Below are 23,511 nucleotides of genomic sequence, written 5' to 3'. Positions count from 1 at the left end.
AGAAAGCAAGTTGCTGGCGGGTTATCACAATGGCAATGGAAGATGGACTCTGGAGGTATATCAACCATTTTTGTGGATGGATTGGATGTGGAAGTGTGGGAGGCACAGAATCAAAATCCATCATGTGTTTTTACTTCGACAATTATGTGGAATGAGGTGTCATTCACTGAGATGGAGAAAATTCATGGAGAAATAAGTTCCCATGAAAAAAAGCAAGAGTTTAGTTTTGAACATACTACATTTCAGATGTTTGAGAGACATCCGCGTGTAGTTGTCAGGTAAGTAATTTGGATAAATGAGACGGGAGTGCTGAGAGGAGAGCCGAGCTGGAGATATAAATTTGGGAGTCATTAGCATATAGATGGTTTCTAAAGCCATGGGAATATAATGCAAGGAGAAGACAGAGACGATGCGGGGCCGAGCTCTGAGGACCTTCAACCTTCAGAAGTTGTTCAGGTTCAAGCCAGAAAAGGCTCAAAACACTAAGCAGAAAGAATCATAGATGTAGGAGGAAAACCAGGTCTCAGAAGCCAAGAAAGCAGAGTTTCAAGCGGAGGGGATGGTCCACAGTGCCCAGTGCTGCAGAGAGGCTGTGTAAGAACAAACAAGAGGAGCTTGGGATTGCCCAAAGCTGTTGGTGGTGCTGTCTCAGGGGAGGAAAGATTAAATGGGAAGGGAAAATGGGGCAAGAAGTGAAGTGAGTGGGGTCCAGGTAAGTTCTTTAAGAGGCAGATGCTCTTAAAACATGATGTGCATTGGGGAAATGAGAGAAGATGATAAAGGAGAGACCAGTCAAAGGAACAACCTCTTTGATGAGGCAGAGGTGGGTGTCCAGCACAAGTGGAGGCCTTCGCATCTAAGAGGAGAAAGGATGCTTTTTCTGAAGAAACAGAAGAGAAGAAAGTGAGTGCTCTTGGTGTCATCTTCTTAAATCTCAGGAACACATAAGGCAAAGTGAGCAGCCAGAAAGAAAGAGGCAGGGGAGGGTGGGAGGAGTGAGAAGTCTTAGTAGAAGCAAGGAATAGGTATATAGTCGCGCTGTAGAGAGTGGGAGCTCATACCTCAGGAAACTGGGTACTGATAAGGAAGGAAGAGCCATCTGCTGATGTGAACGTACAGTGTCCTCGGTTTACCCAAATGTTTACTATCAAAAAAACCCAAAAACAAACAAACAAAAAAACACCCTAAAGCTTCAAGGGAAAGAAAACAAAACACAGACCACCAAAGTCATTTAAAGCTATGCAAGTGCACTAAAAAGCGTGTGGGTAACTGGGCGTGGTGGTAGTCACCTGTAATCTCAGCTACTCAGAAGGCTGAGGCAGGAGAATCTCTTGAACTTGGAGGCAGAGGTTGCAGTTAGACGAGACTGCATCATTGCACTCCAGTCTGGGGGACATAGCAAGACTCCATCTCAAAAAAATAATAATAATAAATAATAAAGTAAAAGTGAGTGGGGAAAAGGCAGCTGAAAGAACATGAGTGAAATGATGAACTCTGGAATATCAGGTGGATAAAGACAGGAGTCACAGCAGGAGGGCTGGAGAAGGCGAGAAAGCAGCCAGGGAGTCCCGTGGAGATGAAGAGAGCAAAGGCTCTGCAAGCACCGCAGCTGTTGCTGGAGACGAGAATGCTTCACTTTGTTATTCTGGAGGTGAAGTAACATCTAATTCGACTCTGTTATCCTGAGAGTGTTCGATGAGAATAGAGTAGAAGATGAGTAGATCAATGAATGAAGATACAGGATACTGAAGGGACTATTCATATAAATAATGAATTGCCAAGAAAATGGACGGAATGGCCAGGTGTGGTGGCTCACGCCTGTAATCCCAGCACTTTGGGAGGCCGAGGCAGGCAGATCACCTGAGGTCGGGAGTTCATGACCAGCCTGAAAAACATGGAGAAACCCCATTTCTACAAAAAATACAAAATTAGCTGGGCGTGGAGGTAATGCCTGTAATTCCAGCTACTCGGGAGGCTGAGGCAGAAGAATCACTTGAACCTGGAAGGCAGAGGTTGCAGTGAGCTGAGATCGCCCCATTGCACTCCAGCCTGGGCAACAAGAGTGAAACTCCATCTCTAAATAAATAAATAAATAAGAAAAGAAAACAGAATTTGGAGAACTGGGGGTGGGGACAGGAGAGATAAACATCCTCAGTGAGTTGTGGGGGCAGGAGGTTAACAGATCACAGCAGCAACATGGGGTGGGGGGAGCACAGCACAGCCCAGTGGCATGAAGATTAGGGGCTTTTACGAGAGCGATGGGAATGGCAGCTTGGCTGGTGTTGATGAGAAAGCATCTTATGGCCTTGCCGAAGCCATGCATACCTTGGGACGGCCTCCAGAGAAGGCGAAAGACACAGCTAAGGCCAGGTCAACACAGCAATGTTCTAAAATGAGACTGAGAATTTAACAATGGAGTTTGTGATTGTAGGAAAAATTCCAAAAGCAGAATGTATCAACTATCAAGAAAAATGATGAAATATAATTATTTGGGGGGCTTTATAAAAAGGAGGAATTCTGTGCTACACCTACTATATATCTAACTCAAAAGTCACTTATTCAGCTACTTTTGTAAGCAATGGACTATGCTTCTAACAGACTTTTCAGCCGTATGCAACAAAAATCCAAGTAGGAAGGGCCCATAGGTTGGTGCACAGGTCAGCATGTGATACCCCAATGCAAACACATGGTAAATAACTGGCAAAAGTCAATAACAGCTATAGATATTTATATATGGAGGGATTTATACAAAGAGGAATATATATAAGGAGGAATTTAAAATCATGTCTAGAGTAATATAATAGATGTTAATAATCATGATGATAGTATTTTGAAGTATATTAAACAAAATTAATTCATTTCTAACCCAACTAGTAAAATATTCTTTAAACCAAGACTTCACCAGCATGCCAAATTTAAAAGTTAAAAAAATCCAGCTTTTTGAGTAATGAGCAATTTCAGTCATCAATAAAATTAATGAAAATGAGAGAGCAAATTACACTAATCCACTGGGTAAAGAAAAATGTTAAACATTACCCAAATAGAAGCTTTCTTTTCTATTGCTTTTCAGCAGTAATAGGTATCAACTACCTTTAACAAAAACACTGTTGCTGAGATAACTCATCCTCTTGATTTTTAAATATACTCAAGATATGTCATTTTTCAATAAATGATGTCAGCATTACACTGTGTGAAAAAAAATATAAAAAAAAAATTTAAGTTTCGTCTATAAATATTATTCCATTGACACTTCATAATTAAAGTTTCCAAAGGATGAATTCAAGGCCGGGGGTGGTGGCTCGCGTCTATAATCCCAGCATTTTGGGAGGCTGAGGCGGGTGGATCACCTGAGGTCAGAAGCTCGAGATTAGCCTGACCAACATGATGAAACCCAGTCTCTACTAAAAATACAAAAATTAGCTGGGCGTGGTGGTGGATGCCTGTAATCCCAGCTACTTGGTAAGGTGAGGCAGGAGAATCGCTTGAACTTGAGAGGCGGAGGTTGCGGTGAGCCGAGATCGCACCATTGCACTCCAGCATGGGCAACAAGAGTGAAACTCCATCTTAAAAAAAAAAAAAGTGAGGAAACGTTGGAGAACATAACTTGATTGAGTAGGAAGGAAATGGCAGCTTAGAGTGGACCCTGAAAGCCGGGAGGCGGCTCACTGGGCCTGATCTCCTGCCCGCAGAAACAGGCAATACATGCGTGATGTGTGAAGCCTCTAAGTTTGTCATCATGCAGAAACAGGCAAGTAATACATATTCTAACCTGGAAAAAATCTCAAGCCCGTTGCACAAGAAGTTATTTACCATCGTAAACTCTCTGCAAAATGTCTTGGAAACCCAAGTTGAGAACAGCTTTGATCAGAGGTAACTGAAGGTGGGCAGAGGAAACCAAGCAGTAACTATTTAGCTTTTTTTTCTCTCTCTCTCTTTCTCTCTCTCTCTCTCTTTCTCTCTGTGTGTGTGCGTGTGTTTCAGTTTGGCAGACGCCTTTTTTTTTCCCCCTCTAGTGCATCACGTTGAAACTGTAGCTTATGCCGGGCGCAGTGGCTCATACCTGTAATCCCAGTACTTTGGGGGGCCAAGGCGGGCAGATCACGAAATCAGGAGATCGAGATCGTCCTAGCCAACACGGTGAAACCCCATCTCTATCAAAACTACAAAAATTACCCAGATGTGGTGGCGCACACCTGTAGTCCCAGCTACTCAGGAGACTGAGGCAGGAGAATTGCTTGAACCCTGGAAGCGGAGGTTGCTGTGAGCCGAGATCACACCACTGCACTCCAGCCTGGGCGACAGAGCGAGACTCCATCTCAAAAAAAAAAAAAAAAAAAAAGGAAACTGTAGCTTAGAAAAGGAGAATGCATGTGATTATTTGTGAATTGCATTTGTGAGGGAACCTGAGGACTCGAGCCAGCCCAGCAGAGGGCAAGGCAGCACAGGGCATGCGTCATTTTCCTGGTCCTACCTTCATAGGATATTAGACAAAGGAAACTGAGCACCTGCTCCATTTGATGAAATAAAGCAGATAAAAGACAATACATTTAAACAATTAGATTTGTATCTTTTATATCCAAGCAATGTTGTACAGAAAAGCACCAACTCCACCTTATGACAAGTGTGTTACTGCCCATACTCAGGAAAACCCCTGATGTTGCCAGCACGGGAGCCAGGACAACAGAAAGCTGAATAATTCCTTTGCCCAATGTGAACGCCTCCAATAAGGCTCCAGTTTGGAAGACTTCCGAAGGCCTTTCAAATTTATAATAAACACTGTGAATTGCCACACTTAATCCCCTGTGTTCTGGCTGGGCCAACTGTTATAAGGCATCATCCCACAGTCATTGCTGCTTGGTAGTCGAACAAACATGCTGGGGTCAGAGGCCAGAGTCCTTCCTCGTGCCAACAGCTTCCCTGGGCCTGGCCCCAACACCATCGCCCCCAGGGCACTTTGCTGTGGCCTCACTGGGTGTGCCCACGTGGTCTTGCCCTGAACCCCAATCTGTAATCTCCTCAGCACCAGCTGTTTAGGCGTTGACCATAAAAGGCACTGAACGATGGTGCTAGGTTTTTCTGTTGTTGTTTTTTTGTTTTGAGATGGAGTCTTGCTCTGTCTCCCAGGCGGGAACGCAGTGGCATGATCTCGGCTCACTGCAACCTCCACCTCCCAGGTTCAAGCAATTCTCATGCCTTAGCCTCCCAAGTAGCTGGGATTATAGGCACCCGCCATCACACTCAGCTAATTTTTGTATTTTTAGTAGAGATGAGGTTTCACCATGTTGGCCAGGCTGGTCTTGAATTCCTGACCTCAAGTGATCCGCCTGCCTCAGCCTCCCAAAGTGCTGGGATTACAGGCATGAGCCACCGTGCTCAGCCGATGGTGCTGTTTAACAACAGTATCTGTCCTTGACAATATAGGGCTTCTTCTGACCACCTTAAAGTTGCTACTGCATCAGGCTTTACCAAATTCTTCCCTTGTTACACGAGTTTCAACTCAAGAGGTAACGTGGAATCAGATCGTGGGGGAAGCTTCAAGAGCAGCAAAGTTTGTAATTTTTGCCCAGTTACCCTACAAGAAAATAAAGTGTTGACTCTTGGGCATAATCACCACAGTGAGAACCCATATGTTAATATGGGATATGTTAATATCCACAAGCAAGCATCTATATCTCTCCTTTTAAATATACTCCTTAGATGGCTGCTCCTTATGACAAAGGTTTTATTTGGTGATTTGAGGACAAAAAAAAATCACTCTTCTTTATGGTGACTACTATGCCATCATCTTTACTAACAAGGGTATTATCAGGAATCTCCAAGAAAGAATGTGGCATTTATGTTATAGCCCTCGTTTCTTCAAACTATTCTGGATTCCCTGTATTATTTTACATATTTTCACTGACTTTTAAGCAAAGGCTTTAATTTTTCTTTTTCTTTCTTTTTATTTATTTATTTTTTTGTGTGATGGAATTTCGCTCTTCTAGCCCAGGCTGGAGTGCAATGGCGCCATCTCAGCTCACTGCAACCTCTGCCTCCTGGGTTCAAGTGATTCTCCTGCCTCAGCCTCCCGAGTAGCTGGGATTACAGGCGTGCGCCACCACACCCATTTAATTTTGTATTTTTAGTAGAGACGGGGTTTCTCCATGTTTTTCAGGCTGGTCTTGAACTCCCGACCTCAGGTGATCTGCCTGCCTCAGCCTCCCAAAGTGCTGGGATTACAGGCATGAGCCACCATGCCCAGCAATTTTCTACTTTATTATTATTATTATTTCTGAGATGGGGTCTCATTCTATCACTCAGGCTGGAGTGCAGTGGAGCAATCTTAGCCCATGGCAGTCTCTGCCTCCCAGGCTCAAGCGATTCTTCTGCCTCAGCCTCCTCTGTAGCTAGGACCACAGGTACGTGCCACATGCCCAGCTAATTTTTGTATTTTTGGAAGAGATGGAGTTTTGCCATGTTGCCCAGGCTGGTCTCGAGTTCCGGAGCTCAAGTGATCCGCCCACCTCAGCCTTCCAAAGTGCTAGGATTACAGGCATGAGCCACCGAGCCCAGCCAACTTTTCTACTTTAAAAAGGCAATTGGTGAAACCCGTCTCTACTAAAAAATACAAAAAATTAGCCGGGCGTGGTGGCGGGCGCCTGTAGTCCCAGCTACTTGGGAGGCTGAGGCAGGAGAATGACGTGAACCCGGGAGGCGGAGCTTGCAGTGAGCCAAGATCATGCCACTGCACTGCTGCCTGGGTGACAGAGCAAGACTCCGACTCAAAAAAAAAAAAAAAAAAAAAAAAAAGGGCAATTGGTAAGTTATATGAACATTTTGAAACTCGAACATTTTTGTGTTACCAGGAAACTCACTATAGAGAGAATGAAAACTACTACTATCTGTAAATAATACATAATACAGACTGCTACAGGCCTTTAAGCTGATTTATAGGTAAAATATTTGTTCTATCAAAACCTTAAAAACCACATGGACACACACACAGCCTTCCCCAGCCCCTGCCGTCCCATCACACGGCCTTCCCCAGCCCCTGCCGTCCCATCACACGGCCTTCCCCAGCCCCTGCCGCCCCATCACACGGCCTTCCCCAGCCCCTACCATCCCATTTGTGGATGTAACTGACATGTAGGAAGACAGCCCGTAGTTATCCTGTGGGTTCACCTTGTCCCTGGAATTGTGTTACATAAAGAAACCAAGAAGCATTTCTCTAAGAAAGCTACCGGTCACTTGTGAAAAGCCCCAACTCATCCCAGCTGAGGCATTTATCTCGTTGGAATCACTGGTAAAAGGGAAAGCCTTGTCTCTTAAAGACTTTTAGTTATAGAGGCTACATAAAAAGTAATGGCCACCACAAAGCTTAAACAGATAAACTATCCATTGTGTGTCTTCTCCTATACATTAGTAATTACTTTTAAAAACATCTCCACCTGTACCTCAGCCTCTTATTCCTTACCAATATTCCTTACCAATAAGCCACACATATCCTAATGATATTTTGTTGATGGAGACAGAAATTAAATAGGTGGCTAATTCTTCTTCACATACGAGAAAGGAAAGTTATGGAATGAAAACAATGTCTCTAAGGACCTAAATTTTTCAAACTAGTGTGACCTAATCTGTGAGCACGGCTAAATTCTCTTGTCTCAGCTGTCTTCCATATAAAATGAGTTGTCTAACAAACAGCAAGCTCAATTAACATCTGAAACCATTATTATTAAACTTTTTCTATTTGTATGTATTTCATTCTCAGTTAATATGATGACAGAAGGGGATAAACATAACTTACCAACGACATTAACAATGTCTTCTTTCCCCTACTATATTCGTTATTAAAGAGGTTATAATTACGTTTCAAAGATAGCATTTCATTAAAGGGATTTCATTCAGATACAATTATTCTTTGCATATAAGTGCAATAAAAACCTTAGAAGGTTTTATTTGACTATGTTAGCTTCATAAGTAGAAATAATACACATACTATACAGTTAGGTTAAAGATCAGCCTAACAATATATTCATGATTAGTTCAAAAGAGCAGACATCAATTACCTATAAGTTTATAATCGTTAACACATAACAATTACAAATCAGAAACAGAGTCATCAAAGTCACGTCATAATCAATGTCCAGAAGGTCAAAGACACGCAGAGGCCAAATGCATCTTCTAAGTGTTGCCTGGGTCAATGTCTTCTATTTTACAAATGTAAACATGAAGAAATCAAGTAACTTTTAACACACGTCAGAAATGAAGTGATTTTTAATACACCCCATATAGTAAAAACATAAATTTGAACTAATGTCATAACACCTTTCTGGTGTCATTTTCATTAAAATGCACTACCCTAATCATGTTTACAATTGATATTTCTCTGAAGTATAAATTACAGATCGTATTGATACGTTCGCAAAAAGTGGCAAAAATATCCATTGCCAACATATATTCATTCAAGGCAATCAGTGTATGCTTACTGAGTGTCTTCTGTTTTCCAGAAACTTCACTAAGATGGAAAAGAAGCTTTCAATTAAAGCCCAGAGACAGAGAGAGAGGCAAACAACAACAACAACAACAACAAAACCCAGATCATTATAAAACATCAAAATCTGTGAAGTTATAAAGATGCCCACTGGGCATGAGGGTGATAACAGAGATCATTTCCAGGTAACAGAAAAGACTTTATAAAAGGTTCATGTCTGAGTTGAGCCTTAACTGAGGAGTATTTGACCAGATGGGACTGAAGAAGGAAAGACGATTCGCAGCCTAGGCGATCAAAGGAGCACGGGCGACGGGGAGAAACCCATAGAGTGTGTCCAAATACAGTCAGTCCGGTGTGAGATGCTGTAGTCCCAAGTGCATGGAGTGATGGAGACAAAGCTGAGGCCTCCAGGTTGTGGAGAGCCTTAAGTATTAAGGGACTTGGGCTTTATTCTTTGGGCAATGATAGTTACTAAACAGTTTCAAGCACAAGAATGCCATGGTCATATTTTTCATTGTATAGGACATTTTTATAGCACTGGAGTAGATATTTAAGAGAAAGACTGAGCGAAAGAAAAAAAGCCAATGGCTATCTAGTTTGTAAAAAAAAAATAATAATCTAGTGAGATGTAGAGCAAGACGGCAGAATAGAAGGTGCCACCGTTCGTCCCCTGACCCCGTAAGGACACCAAGTTAACAACTAATCTATGAAGGAAAAACACCTTCTTAAGAACCAAAAATCAGGTGAGCACTCATGGTACTTGAGTTTAACTTCATATCCCTGAAAGAGGCACTGAAGTGATTAAAAAACAAACAAACAAACAAACCCGTCCTGAATCTGCTGACACCATGCCTCCCTTGCTGGGGGCGGAGAGCATCCCTGGGCACTAGGGGAGAGACAACACAGCGATTGTGAGGCATGAAACTCAGTGTTGTCGTGTTAGAGCAGAAAGGAAAACCAGACCAAACCCAGCTGAAGCCGGCCCATGCCAGGGGGAATGCAGATTCCTGTGGTCAGAACTTGAGTGCCTGCAAACCTTCCACAGAGCGGGCTACAGCCCTCTGTGTCTCCAGGTCAGTGTGAAAGGCAGTCTAGCCTGTAAGGACTACAACTACTAGAACTTAAGTTCTAGAGCTGAACTAGGCCCACAGACAGTGGACTGGGGGTAGAAGGGCACATGACATACTGAGACACCAGCTGGGACAGACAAGGGAGTACTGGCATCGCTCCTCCCCTAACCCTAGGCTGCACAGTTCCCAGCTCCAAAACAGACCCCTTCCTGCCACCGGAGGAGAGGAAAGGGAGGAGTAGGGAGGACTTTGTTTTGTATCTTGGATAGTAGCTTAGCCACAGCAGGATAGGGCACCAGACAGAGTTGTGAGGCCTCTGTTCCAGGCCCCAGCTACCAGACAACATCTCTAGACACACTCTGGCCCGCAAGAGAACCCACTGCCTTGAAAGAAAGGAGCTGGTGCCAGCAGCATTCATCACCTGTTAACTGATGAGCCCTTGGGCCATGAATAACCAGCAGCAATACCCAGGTACCACGTCGAGGGCCTTGGGTGAGCCCCTGGGACATGCTGGCTTCAGGTACCAGCACAGTTACCGGGGTCCAGAATGCCAAGTGTGCTCTTGGTGTCCCCGATTCCAGGACCTGACCCTTGGGAAGTCCACTGCCCTGAAGGGTGAGTCCCCGACCAGGTGACATTCACTACAAGCTGACTTAAGAGCCTTGGGGCCTTAAGGGAACATCGGGGCTAGTCCGGCAGTACTCCTCATGGTCTGGGGTAGTGGTGACTACAGGGTGAGGCTCCTCTGCCTTTGGAAAGGGGAGAGAAAACTGGGAAGGACTGTATTTTGTGTTTTGAGTGTCGGCTCAGCAGCAATACCAGGTAGGCGTCTAAGACTTTTGACTCTAGCTCCTGACTCCCAGATGGCACCTCTGGACCTACCCAGAGTCTGGCAGACCTCACTGCCCTGAAGGGGAAAAAACAGTCCTGGCTGGCTTTATCACCTACTGATTATAGAGCCCCGGGGCCTTGAGTGAACATAGGCAGTAGCCAGGGAGTGGTCACAGCAGGACTTGGGTGAGACTCAGTCCTTTGTTGGCTTCATGTTTGACTCAACAAAGTCATAGTGGTGGTGGCCACAGGGGTGCTTGTGTCACTCCACCTCAAGCTTTAGGTGGCTCAGAACAGAGAGAGAGAGACTCTTTGTTTAAGAGAAAGCAGGAGAAGAGAACAAGACACTCTGCCTGGTAATCCAGAGAATTATCACAGATCTTGTCCAAGACCATCAAAGCAGTACCTCTATGAGTCTGCAAGAACCACAGCATTACTGGGCTTGGGGTTCCCCCTAAAGTAGATACAGTTTAGATCACAATACCCAAGTCCTGTCAAATATCTGGAAAGCCTTCCTGAGTAAGATGGCTACAAATAAGCCCAGACAGTGAAGACTACAATAAGTACCCAACTCTTCAATGCCCAGACACCAAAGAACATCTACTAGCATCAACACCATCCAGGAAAACACGACCTCATCAAATGAACTAAATAAGGCCCCAGAGACCAATACTAGATAAATAGAGCTATGTGACCTTTCAGACAGAGAATTCAAAATATTTGTGCTGAGAAAACACAAAGAAATTCATAACACAGAGAAGGAACTCATAATCCTATCAGATACATTTAACAAAGAGTGAAATAATTAAAAAGAATCAAGCAGAAATTCTGGAGCTGAAAAACAACTGGCATACTGAAGAATGTATCAGTGTCCTTTAATCCTGAATTGATCAAGCAGAAGAAAGAATTAGTAAGCTTGAATACAGGCTATTTGAAAATACAGAGTCTGAGGAGACAAAAAACAAACAAACAAACAAACAAAAACAATAAATTATACCTTGCCTACAGGATCTATAAAATAGCCCTAAAAGGGTAAATCTGAGAGTAATTGGGCCAGGTGCAGTGGCTCATGCCTCTAATCCCAGCACTTTTGGTAGGCCGAGGTAGGTGGTTCACAAAGTCAGGAGATCGAGACCATCCTGGCCAACATGGTGAAACCCTGTCTCTACAAAAAATACAAAAATTAGCCAGGTGTGGTGGCAGGCACCTGTAATCTCAGCTACTTGGGAGGCTGAGGCAGGATAACTGCTAGAACCAGGGAGACAGAGGTTGTAGTGAGCCGAGATCGTGCCACTGCACTTCAGCCTGGCAACAGAGCGAGACTCCATCTAAAAAAAAAAAAAAAAAGAAAAGAAAAAAAAAAGAGTAATTGGCCTATTGGCCTTAAAAGAGGAAAGAACAAAATAGGAGTAGAAAATGTATTCAAAGGGATAATAACAAAGAATTTCCCAAACCTAGAGAAAGATATCAATATACAACTACAAGAAGGTTATAGAACACCAAGAAGATTTAATGCAAAGAAAACTACCTCAAGGCATTTAATAATCAAACTCCCAAAGGTCAAAGATAAATAAAGGATCCTAAAAGCAGCAAAAGAAAAGAAACAAATAACATACAATGGAGCTCCAAAACATCTGGCAGCAGACTTCTCAGTGGAAACCTTACAGGCTAGGAGAAAATGGCATGACATATTTAAAGTGCTGAAGGAAAAAAAGTTTTATCCTATAAAAGTGTATCTGTCAAAAATATCCTTTAAACATGAAGGAGAAATAGAGACTTTCCCAGACAAACAAAAGCTGGAGAATTTCACCAATAGCAGACCTGTCCTACAGGAAATGCTAAAAGGAGTACTTCAATCAGAAAAAAAAAAAAAAAGAACATTAATGAGCAATAAATAATTACCTGAAGATACAAAACTCACCGGTAATAGTAAGTACACAGAAAAACCTAGAACATTATAACAGTGTAACTGTGGTGTGTAAACTACTCTTAGACCCTAAGTAAAAAGACTAAACAATGAACCAATCAAAAATAATAACTAAAACAACTTTTCAAGGCATAGTGAGTACAGTAAGATATAAATAGACACAATAAAAAGTTAAAATGCCAAAGGATAAAGTTAAGGTATAGAGTTTTTATTAGTTTTCTTTTTGTCTGTTTATGCAATTGGTGTTAAGTTGTTATGAGGTTAAAGTGATAATATCAAACCAAAAAAACACACAATGGAGACACAAAAAATAAAAAGCAATAAACTAAATCATATCACCAGAGAAAATTGCCTTCGCTAGAGGAAGATAGGAAGAAAAGAAAGGAAGAGAAGACAACAAAACAACCAGAAAACAAATAACAAAACGGCAGGAGTAAGTCCTTACTTATAAATAATAACATCGGCTGGGCACGGTGGCTCCCGCCTATAATCCCAGCACTTTGTGAGGCTGAGGTGGGCGGGTCACTCGCCTGGGAGGTCAGGAATTGGAGACCAGCCTGGCAAACATGGTGAAACCCCGTCAGTATTAAAAATACAAAAATTAGCTGGGCGTGGTGGTGTGCCTATAATCCCAGCTACTCGGAAGGCTGAGGCAAGAGAACTGATTGAACCTGAAAGACAGAGGTTGCAGTGAGCTGAGATTGCAACACTGCACTCCAGTCTGGGTGACAACAGTGAAACTCAGTCTCAAAATAAATAAATAAATAACAACGAATGTAAAGGGACTAAACTCTCCAACCAAAAGACACAGACTGGGTGAATGGATGAAAAAAACAAGACTCATTTATTTGTTGCCTACAAGAAAAACACTTCACTATAAAGATCCATACAGACTGAAAATAAAGGGACGGAAGAAGATATTCTATGCTAATGGAAAACAAAAAAGAGCAGGAGTTGCTATACTTACATCAGAAAAAATAGATTTCAAGACAAAAACTATAAGAAGATATAAAAAAGGTCACTATATAATGATAAAGGGGTCAATTCAGCAAGAGGATATAACAACTTTAAATATACATGCACCCAACACTGGAGCACCCAGATATACTAAGATAAAGCAAATGGTATTAGAGCTAAAGAGAGAGGCCTCAATACAATAATAACTGGAGACTTCAGCACCCCACTTTCAGAATTGGACAGGTCTTCCAAACAGAAAATCAACAAAGAAACATCAGACTTAATCTGCATAATAGCCCCAAAAGCAGTAGCATTTCTATATGCCAATAATTAGTAGAAGAAAATAATAATGAAGATCAGAGCAGAAATAAATGAAATTGAAATAAAAAAATACAAAAGATCAATAAAACAAAAAGTTGGTTTCTTGAAAAGTCAAACAAAATAGACAAATCTTTAGCCAGACTAACAAAGAAAAAAAGAGAGAAGATCCAAATAAACAAAATCATAAATGAAAAAGGAAACATTGCAACTGATGCTGCAGAAGTTCAAAGGATCATTTGCGGCTACTATGAGCAACTATATGTCAATATATTGGAAAGTCTAGAAGAAATGGACAAATTCCTAGATACATACAACCTACCATTACCGAACCAGGAAAAAAAATCCAAAACCCGAACAGACCGATAACAAGTAACAAGATTAAAGCCATAATAAAAAGTCTCCCAGTAAAGAAAAGCCCAGGACATGATGATTTTACCACTGAATTCTACCAAACATTTAAAGAAGAACTAATACCAACCCTATTCAAACTATTCCAAAAGACAGAGGAGGAGGGAATATTTCCAAACTTGTTCTACGAGGCCAGTATTACGCTGATACCAAAACCAGAAACACATCAAAAAAAGAAAACTACAGACCACTATTTCTGATGAATATTGATGCAAAAATCCTCAACAAAATGCTAGCAAACTGAATTCAACAATACATTAGAAAGATCATACATCATGACCAAGTGGGATTCATCCCTGGGATGCAAGAATGATTCAAAATATTCAAGTCAATCAATGTGATACATCATATCAACAAAATGAAAGATAAAAATCCTATGATCATTTCAACTGATGCTGAAAAAGTATTTAATAAAATTCAACATCACTTCATGATAAAAGTCTTCAAAATACTGGGGATAAAAGGAACACATCTCAACGTATGGCTTTTATTAAAAGCCATAAATGACAGACCCACAGCTAGTATCATACTTCGTAGGGAAAACCTGAAAGGCTTTCTTCTAAGATCGGGAACATGACAAGGATGCTTGATGTCACCACTGTTATTCAACATAGTACTGGAAGTCCTAGCTAGAGCAATCAGAAAAGAGAAAGAAATAAAAGCATCCAAATGATAAAGGAAGAAGTCAAATTATCCTTGTTTGCAGATGATATGATCTTATATTTGGAAAAACCTTAAGATTCCACAAGAAACCATTAGAACTGATACCCAAATGCTATAGAATTGCAGGACACAAAATCTACATACAAAAATCAGTAGCACTTCTACATGCCAACAGAAAACAATGTGAAAAAGAAATAAAAAAGTAATTCCATTTACAATAGCCACACATAAAATTAAATTCTTAGGAATTAACCAAAGAAGCAAAAGATCTCTGTAATGAAAACTATAAAATGCTAATGAAATAAAGAGAACGCCAAAAAAGGAAAAATATTCCATGTTCATGGATTAAAATCCAGTATCGTTAAAATGTCCACACTACACAAAGCAATCTACAGTTTCAGCGCAATCTCTGTCAAAATGCCAATGACATTCTGCATGGAAATAGAAAAAAGAATCCTAAAAGTTACATGGCATCACAAAAGACCCAGAATAGCCAAAGTTATCCTAAGCAAAAAGAACAAAACTGAAGGAATCACATTACTTGACTTCAAATTATACTACAGAGCTATCATAAGCAAAACAGCATGGTACTGGCATAAAAACAGACACACAGAGCAATGAAACAGAACAGAGAAACAATAAACAATCCACACACCTACAGCAAACTCATTTTTGACAAAAGTGCCAAGAACATACACTGGGAAAAAGAGTCTCTTCAGTAAGTGGTGCTGAGAAGAGTGGATATCAATAGGCAGAAGAATAAAACTAGACTCCTATCTCTCACCATATATAAAAAATCAAAGCAAAATGAATTTAAAAATTAAATAGAAAACCTCAAACTATGAAACTACTTCAAGAAAACATTGGGGAAACTCTCCAGGATATTGGTCTGTCTGGGCAAAAATTTCTTGAGCAATACCCCACAAGCATAAGTAACCAAAATAAAAATGGACAAAGAGGATCATATCAAGTTAAAAAGCTTCTGCACAGCTACCAAGAAGCAGCTTCTCTGCTCCTTCTGGAATCTCTGCCTGGTTCAACCCGATTGCCTCCACTCCTGCCTCCACCATGTCCGTCAGGGTGACCCAGAAGTCCTACAAGGTGTCCACTTCTGGCCCCCTGGCCTTCAGCAGCTGCTCCTACATGAGTGGGCCCAGTGCCCACATCACCTCCTCAAGTTTCAGCCAAGTGGGCAGCAGCAGCTTCTGGGAGTGGCCCGGGTGGAGGCTATGGTGGGGCCAGCAGCATGGGAAGCATCACTGCTGTCATGGTCAACCAGAGCCTGCTGAGCTCCCTTGACCTGGAGGTGGACCCCAATGTCCAGGCCATGCGCACCAAGGAGAAGGAGTATATCAAGACCCTCAACAGGTTTGCCTCCTTCATAGACAAGGTACAATTCCTGGAGCAGCAGAACAAGATGCTGGAGACCAAGTGGAGCCTCAGAAGCACCAGAAGATGGCTCGGAGCAACATGGACAACATGTTCAAGAGCTACATCAACAACCCTAGGCAGCAGCCAGACACTCTGGGCCAGGAGAAGCTGAAGCTGGGCCAGGAGAAGCAGAGCTTGAGGCAGAGCTTGGCAACATGCAGCGGCTGGTGGAGGACTTTAAGAACAAGTACAAGGATGAGATCAATAAGCATACAGACATGGAGAATGAATTTGTCCTCATCAAGAAGGACATGGATGATGCTTACATGAACCAGGTAGAGTTGGAGTCTCACCTGGAAGGGCTGACTGATGAGATCAATTTCCTCAGGCAGCTGTATGAAGAGGAGATCCAGGAGCTGCAGTCCCAGATCTCAGACACATCTGTGGTGCTGTCCATGGACAACAGCCACTCCCTGGACACGGACAGTATCATCGCTGAGGTCAAGGTGCGGTAGGAGGAGATCGCTAACTACAGCCATGCTGAGGCTGAAAGCATGTACCAGATCAAGTATGCAAACCTAGGATTGAACAATTAGTGTATCTTTGACTATCGCCCATCTCATTACCCAATCAGCGTGAAAGTGACCCGTATGAACCATCTCTCTCCTGTGATGTCAGAAAATCCCAGAAATACAAACTGACTATCCCAGGTCTTCTCTGAAAGTTCCCAGGAGCCTCCTCCAGTCAAATCCCTGTGGCCCTGCAGAAGGCCCAGCCCTGGAAGAGGCTGAGGAAAGTGGCCCAGCTCATGTTGCTGTCTCATCAGGACTTCAGCCTGCAGTGAGAGGTCACCCATCTCTAAGGCTGAAGGCAGAGGAAGCAATATAAGTGTTGCTCCTGACACCTAAGGTTCAATACATCTTTTTCTCTATGTTAAGCCTGAGTATCAGTTGGCCCAACTTAGTTGAGGAGAACATTAGAAGCAAAGCAGGGACTGATACACATGCATTCTCTAGGTACACATCTGGACAGCAGTGTGACTCAGAGGATGAGAACCAGGCTCTGAGCCGAGTCTGGGTGACCTTGATTCCTCTCCCAGCTTCCCCACTCATCAGCTGAGTGACCTTGGGAAGGTGGCCCCCCGGGAGCCAGGCTGCATGATTCATAAAATGGTCATAATTATGGCTTCTATAGATGGCTGATAAACATCTCATGACTGCTGTGTGATGGCCCTCTTATTTTATCTTATTTATTAAGATGAGCTATTCTAAAACAAAAAGAAAACAATTGTAGAAGCCATCCTTGACAATTCACTTTGCCTCCCATATCTAGTCAATCAACAATGCCTATTCGCTTCCTTAGTAAGCCCTCCGTTGATCCACTTTGTCCATCTCTGCAGCTACCACTTGGTCAGAAGCATCACCATTGCCCCCTGGCCGACTGAGACTCTTCCCGCCATTCCCAATTAACTCTCCTCACAGCTGCCAGAGGGGGTTTTACGTTTTCCTTCAGTTCGACCCTATCCTTGAGGTTCTTTCTGCTGCTTCCCTTCTTCTTTTTATTTTTCAGACAGTCTCACTCTGTTGCCCAAGCTGGAGTACAGTGGTGCAGTCTCACTCACTGCAACCTCTGCTTCCCAGGTTCAAGCAATTCTGCTGCCTCAACCTCCCAAGTAGCTAGGATTACAGTTGCACGCCACCGCACCTGGCTAATATTTTATATTTTTGGTAAAGAAGGGGTTTCACCATATTGGCCAGTCTGGTCTTGAACTCCTAACCTCAAGTGATCCGCCCGCCTCAGCCTCCCAAAGTGCTGAGATTACAGGCGTGAGCCACCATGCCTGGCCCCCTTGTTCTTCAATTGTATTCTACTTCCTTCCCAAAGTCTCAGGACCATGCTCATCTGGGCCCCCAGATCTGGGCCCCCTGATCTCCCTGACGTCATCTCCTGTTGCTCTCCCCTCACTGAGTGAGTCCGCTATGTGAGTTCTCTCTTTTCACAACAACCTGGCTTCAGGCCTCCAATCTTACTCTTTCCATCTCCCTAAAATACTGTGGCTTCTTCTTCCTTCTCATTCATATCTCAACTCTGGAGTCACTTTCTCAGGTCCTTCCTGAGGACTCGATCTAAACTTATACCACACACTGTGCGTGTGTGTGTGTGTGTATAACTATCAGACAGTAACAAGATAGTAACATGATCTGGTTACTACCATGTTACCCTGTTTAATTTACTTCACATTTATTATCTAAGATTCTTACATAATTCTTACTTGTTGATCTGCTACCTGTGTTCACCATTTTCTATCTGTATTACTAACACTTGGTTTTAGCAGGCACTTAAGTATCAGCTAATGGAAACATACACAGCTATGCTTCAGATTATAGATGATATACTTTCCTATGCATTTGTAAGCAAAATAAGCACAGGGATTATGGAGAGAGATTGTAACTTTATTGCACATACATTAGGTATTATTTGAGGGGTCACTGCAGGTTCTAGAAAAAGAGTAAACATTGAGGCTGGGCACGGTGGCTCACACCTGTAATCCCAGCGCTTTGGAAGGCCAAGGCGGGTGGATCACCCGAGGAGATGGAGGTTGCAGTGAGCCGAGACTGTGCCATTGCACTCCAGCCTGGGTGACAGAGCAAAGAATAAAAAAAAGAATGAACATAGACCAATAACAACCAAATCCAGCATCATTAAGGTCAAGTCATATTTGACGTCTTCTTAGTTATCTTATCATAGGCGTTCAGTCCCCACAGAAACTACATCTGCAGCACAGATTAACTCAGAGACCAAAGTAGCAATCGAATAATGTTATCGTCATTTTAACCTAAAAACAGCCAGTCTAACAAAGTCAGACACCCAAAGACATTTGCTTCCCACTTTACTGGGAAAAGAAGAAGGAAGACTCTCCTTTCATCCAGGCTGCATCCTGGCACCTAGACTTGAGATCTTGCCCTCTATTACCCCCTTATAAACTGTCTCTGTCCCAAATGTGTCTTTGAATGTCCACGTAGGTTCTGAAGGCATCCTTCAGTGTGTCATGCTGAATGCGTTACATTTTCCAGGAAAATCCATATCCAAGTTATTACTTACTGTGATCTCCTGCATAATGTTAAGTAACTCGGGTTTTACTCTACATGCTTCCATACTGCTGCAGAATAAACACTCGGCACTCGTGAAAAATAATTTATGGCTATAGAAAACATATCCAAGACTTACACAAGAAGATTTACAGCAAAGCCCTGACATTAGCTGGCTGTGTGATCCAGCTTAGCCTCCTCTTGCTCCAGCTTTGTCATCTGCAGAATGAAGATAATGGAGCAGCGAACTTGTCAAAGCATCCGAATTACTATCCTGATGGGCCAGGTGTAGACGGACATCCTTAAGTCTGTCATTAGAGAGAGCAAAACGTCTTCATGGGGGCAATATCATTTTACAGTATTTGGGGCACTGAAATATTCCTTTCAGAGTGTCCTTACTTTACTACAAAATGTCCTACCAGGGAGAGAAAAATATTATCAATTCTATGGAAAAACAGCATTAAAGGAATCTTACTAGCTCTTTCAATCAATCTCACTAGTCAAATCAATCAGGAAATCATGAATGGTCACACTTCTTATGCAGACATACACTATCCCCCACTCATTTAAAAATATTTATAGAAAATTTAGGTTCCTGTGGCTGTGAAACTATTCTTACAAAACTCTGTGTAAACCTAAAAACAAACAACCCCCCGCCCCGGGGCTCTTCCCTTTGCTCCCCAGTAATTCTCTGCATTTTTAATATCTGTGTGTCACCCCTTGTCGTTAATAAAGCTATCAACAGTCAGTAAAAGCAACAGAAATGTTTCATTGAAATCTTAATTGCCAGACATAAACACAGAATATCTGAAAAATTGTCCTTTAAATGCCCACATTTCTCAAAATCATCTCTATTCATTTTATTTACAATTACATTTTTCACCTTGTGGGTGCTCTATTTTCCATTTTTAGAATGTCTTATATATTTGGGTAGATTCCAAACAGAGAATGAGTTCCACGTCTCGGACTGAATCACTCATTCCAATGGGTGATCCTCAAACTGAAACGCAGGCTTCCCTCAAAAGCTAAGACCTCCCAGCCCTCACTCTGTGCATCCCTTTTTTCTCACAAGCTCCCCGAGGAGGACACCGCCTCTCGGGGGCAGGCCGGGCCAGGAGCTGTCTTGGAGATCTTCCCAGCTCTCCGCCGTCTGCAGACTTCCAGCGCTCCCATGCATAGATATTGGTCCCAACACCTTCGAATTCTTCCATCCTTTGAAACCTCCTCATTGTGACAACCTTCCAATTAGTCCCAGCTCGCTTCTACTCAGTCTGTTTACTGTCTCTTTTGTTATAAAATTACTCATTTTATTTTAGTGATGTGAATTAAATGGGTCATACACCCTTTTGCTAGTAATCCAAGTGATATTAAGGTTCATCTGGTCTACCCATTGCCACTTCCATCACCCACCCCTTCCCAGTTAAAAATTTAGCTAGTATCTTTCCATACTTTTCTCTTATTTATACAAACGTGAAATACATTTACGTAAGTCCATTTAAAGGGAATGTATAACTTATTCTGAATTATGATTTCTATACTCTGAATTGTGATCATTTATGTAACAGAAAGCTCATTGCTTGCAGAGTAGAATTAACAAGTGTGAGGCCTGTTTGAAAGAAAGTGACTTTATTAACCAAAACTAGTCCTGGGGAAGTGGCTGGATTCCCATCCAAAGCAACTACTTCAAATTTTGGTGGGGAAGGAAGGAGTTTAAAAAGGGAAAACTTGATATGAAAGGCATGCCAGAATTGTGCTGAGGACAATGTCTGTGTATCTTGTTCCAGTGGCTATCTTGCGTCCCAGTCCACCTGGTACATGGTCTGGCGTCATCTCAACAGTGGCGGGGCTGCTGATTAGCCCCCTGAGGTCACCTCTGGAATTCTGCAGCTGGGTCTCCAGGCTTGGTCTGTCTGTCTCAAGATTAGCCCCTGAATCTTCAAAGAAGGCACATAATTAGATGCTAACATACAGTTAGATAAATAAGAAGGGAGTATATCTGGGGAGAAAGGGAGGGACGTGGAGTCTATTTTAAAGCTAAAGGAAAAAGGCTTCTGTAGTTTGCTTCAAGGTTACATCTTGAAACCCAAGAGAAAGAGAAAAAAAAAAGTTTTAAAATGCATTTTGAGGTTATGCTGCCCAGTTACATTTGTATCATGATATTCTTAAGCCAATCATCTTTTTAACATCTCTTTCATAGTATGGATATTCCGTTTTTTATTCTACCATTTCATTATTGATCGATCTTCAGATTGAATATTTTGTCACTAGAAGCAATATTGCTATTTATTTCAAAGTGTATCTTTGACATTCCTGTAGTTTTATTTCTGAAGGCTAAATTCTCAAAATGGGATGGCTGTTTCACAGGAAATGCATGTGTACATTTTGAAGAGACCATAAGATTGCTGTCCCCAAAATGCTGAATTAATTTATTCCCCATCAGTAAGACATATAGCCCCTATTTCTTCAACAGCATTGAGTGTTAAGTTTTTTGTCTTTGCTAATCTGATAGACAAAAGGAGGTATTCTGTTGTTTTAATATGAACTTGCTTGATTCCAGCAAGGTCAAATGTATTGGTTGTTTTCTTTTCCATTACGTACACTGGTTGTTCTGAATGGACTTGGCAACACTGTAGCTGAGTTTTCCCCCTTTCATGTTTTATAGATTAGGGATGTTAATCCTTTGTTTTATGCTTTTCAAATATTCTCTCCCAGCTTATGGTTCATCTTTTATTTCTATTTGTTTTTTCTTTTACCACACATAAAATTTCAGTTTTTATGTAATCAAATCCATCAGTGTTCTTGGTAATGGCTACTAGGTCTCCTCTCTTCCTTCAGAAGGCCTCTTCTATGCCCATGGAGAAAATGAGGCCGGACACCCCTCAGATTCCAGGCCCTGCACCTAGATCTGCATCTATCTTCATCTTCTGTCAGTCTTGGAGAAACAGATGTCTTCTGGTAGAAACGGAACTACCTACTGTGTTCTTCACCTCTTCATTGCTTCAGACAAAAGACTGCAGAATGACCTCTGCATGGTCACACCCAGCAAACCATTTTTAACCCTAACCTTTATTGCTCATACTACACAGGTGACCCCTCTGATGATTTCATAGGCTCTCCCCTGTGAATTCCTGAAGACATCCTGGCTGTCCTCCTCTCCCTCCAGCAATTGTATCTCGGCTTCCTGAGAGCACTTGCCGCTCTTCTTCCATGTTTTCCCTCAGTCTTTTTTCATTTAATGCAGTCTTACTGGTTGACCCCTAGCTCCCAGGACTTATAGTTTAGTCTCTATGCTGATACATGCAGACTTGACCTCCGTGCTTGCCTCTCTAGCACATTCCCAGATTCCTCAGCTCCGGACCCATTTGTATACAGACCACACATCCACTACCGAGCTTGTCATCACCATCACATATTTGGTGTCTAAAAGAATGGCCAGGTCTACATCCCAGTCACGCAGGCCGTAGGTCTCACTGTCTCCATGGACTCCTCAACACTATTTGTATTATAAATAAACACCATAGGATTTGTGCCGTCTAGACCCATGGCACCCTATATTCCAGAACAAGAGCTTTTACCTGGAGCTTTTACCTGGATCTCTTGTCCACTCTTGCAACAGTCCCCCAGCAGCAACTCTCCAGTCATTCTTCATTCAGTTTTGCATTCTGTAGCCATAAAATCTGGGTCTTGATTGTGCCTCTTCCCTTGGAAAAATCCTTTCTTGGTTCTATTGGTTTATAATGAAGTTCAGTCTCCCTGTAAGGTTTATGAGATCATGCATGGCTTGAATCTTACTTCCTTCTTCAACCTTGGTTCTCACTCTGCCTTCTTCTGCCTCCTCACTCTGACCATGTCCTCTCTTCAGAAACCATATCCTGATTTCCAGTTTCCTGTCGACTATGTTCTCACTCACCTATGTACCACTGAACATGCAGTTCCCTCTGCTGACTCAGTCTTAAAGTATGATGGGAAGGCTAGAGCATCACAAAAATGCCTGGACAGTTAGACACAATTACTAATAAAAGTCAAATCTCAAAAGGCATGCTATCTATTGATACAAACACTGAAAAGTAAGCAAGAAAGTTGCATATTAGGAAGATGAAATCAACACTGCACTACCACTAACTTGAACAAGGGTTGGGCAGCAGACACAGAGACGAAAATTACCCAGTGTTGAACATTCAGATTGACTTTGGAATCTCACAGGCTTTCCTAAAAAACCACTTCTTCCCTTTAAAAAGGGACTGCTGGCTTGGGGCAGTGGCTCATGCCTGTAATCCCAGCACTTAGGAAGGCCAAGGCAGGTGGATCATTTGAGGTCAGGAGTTGGAGACCAGCCTGACCAACATGGTGAAACACTGTCTACTAAAAATACAAAAATTAGCTGGGCATGGTGGCACATGC

At 42.3% G+C, this 23,511-nt stretch overlaps 1 protein-coding gene and 1 pseudogene across 7 annotated transcripts in view; one reads left to right on the top strand and one right to left on the bottom strand.

Annotated features, from left to right (window-relative positions):
- Positions 1 to 23,511, bottom strand: part of PRKN (parkin RBR E3 ubiquitin protein ligase) — a 1,364,839-nt gene that overhangs the window by 1,188,477 nt on the left and 152,851 nt on the right. The gene's annotated exons all lie outside the window — the stretch shown is intronic.
- On the top strand, positions 15,719 to 16,617 carry LOC135970360 (keratin, type II cytoskeletal 8 pseudogene; annotated as a pseudogene).

This window comes from Macaca fascicularis, chromosome 4 (genome assembly GCF_037993035.2).
Source record: "Macaca fascicularis isolate 582-1 chromosome 4, T2T-MFA8v1.1".
Lineage (NCBI taxonomy): Eukaryota > Metazoa > Chordata > Mammalia > Primates > Cercopithecidae > Macaca > Macaca fascicularis.
This window is presented reverse-complemented; position numbering and strand designations above follow the sequence as displayed.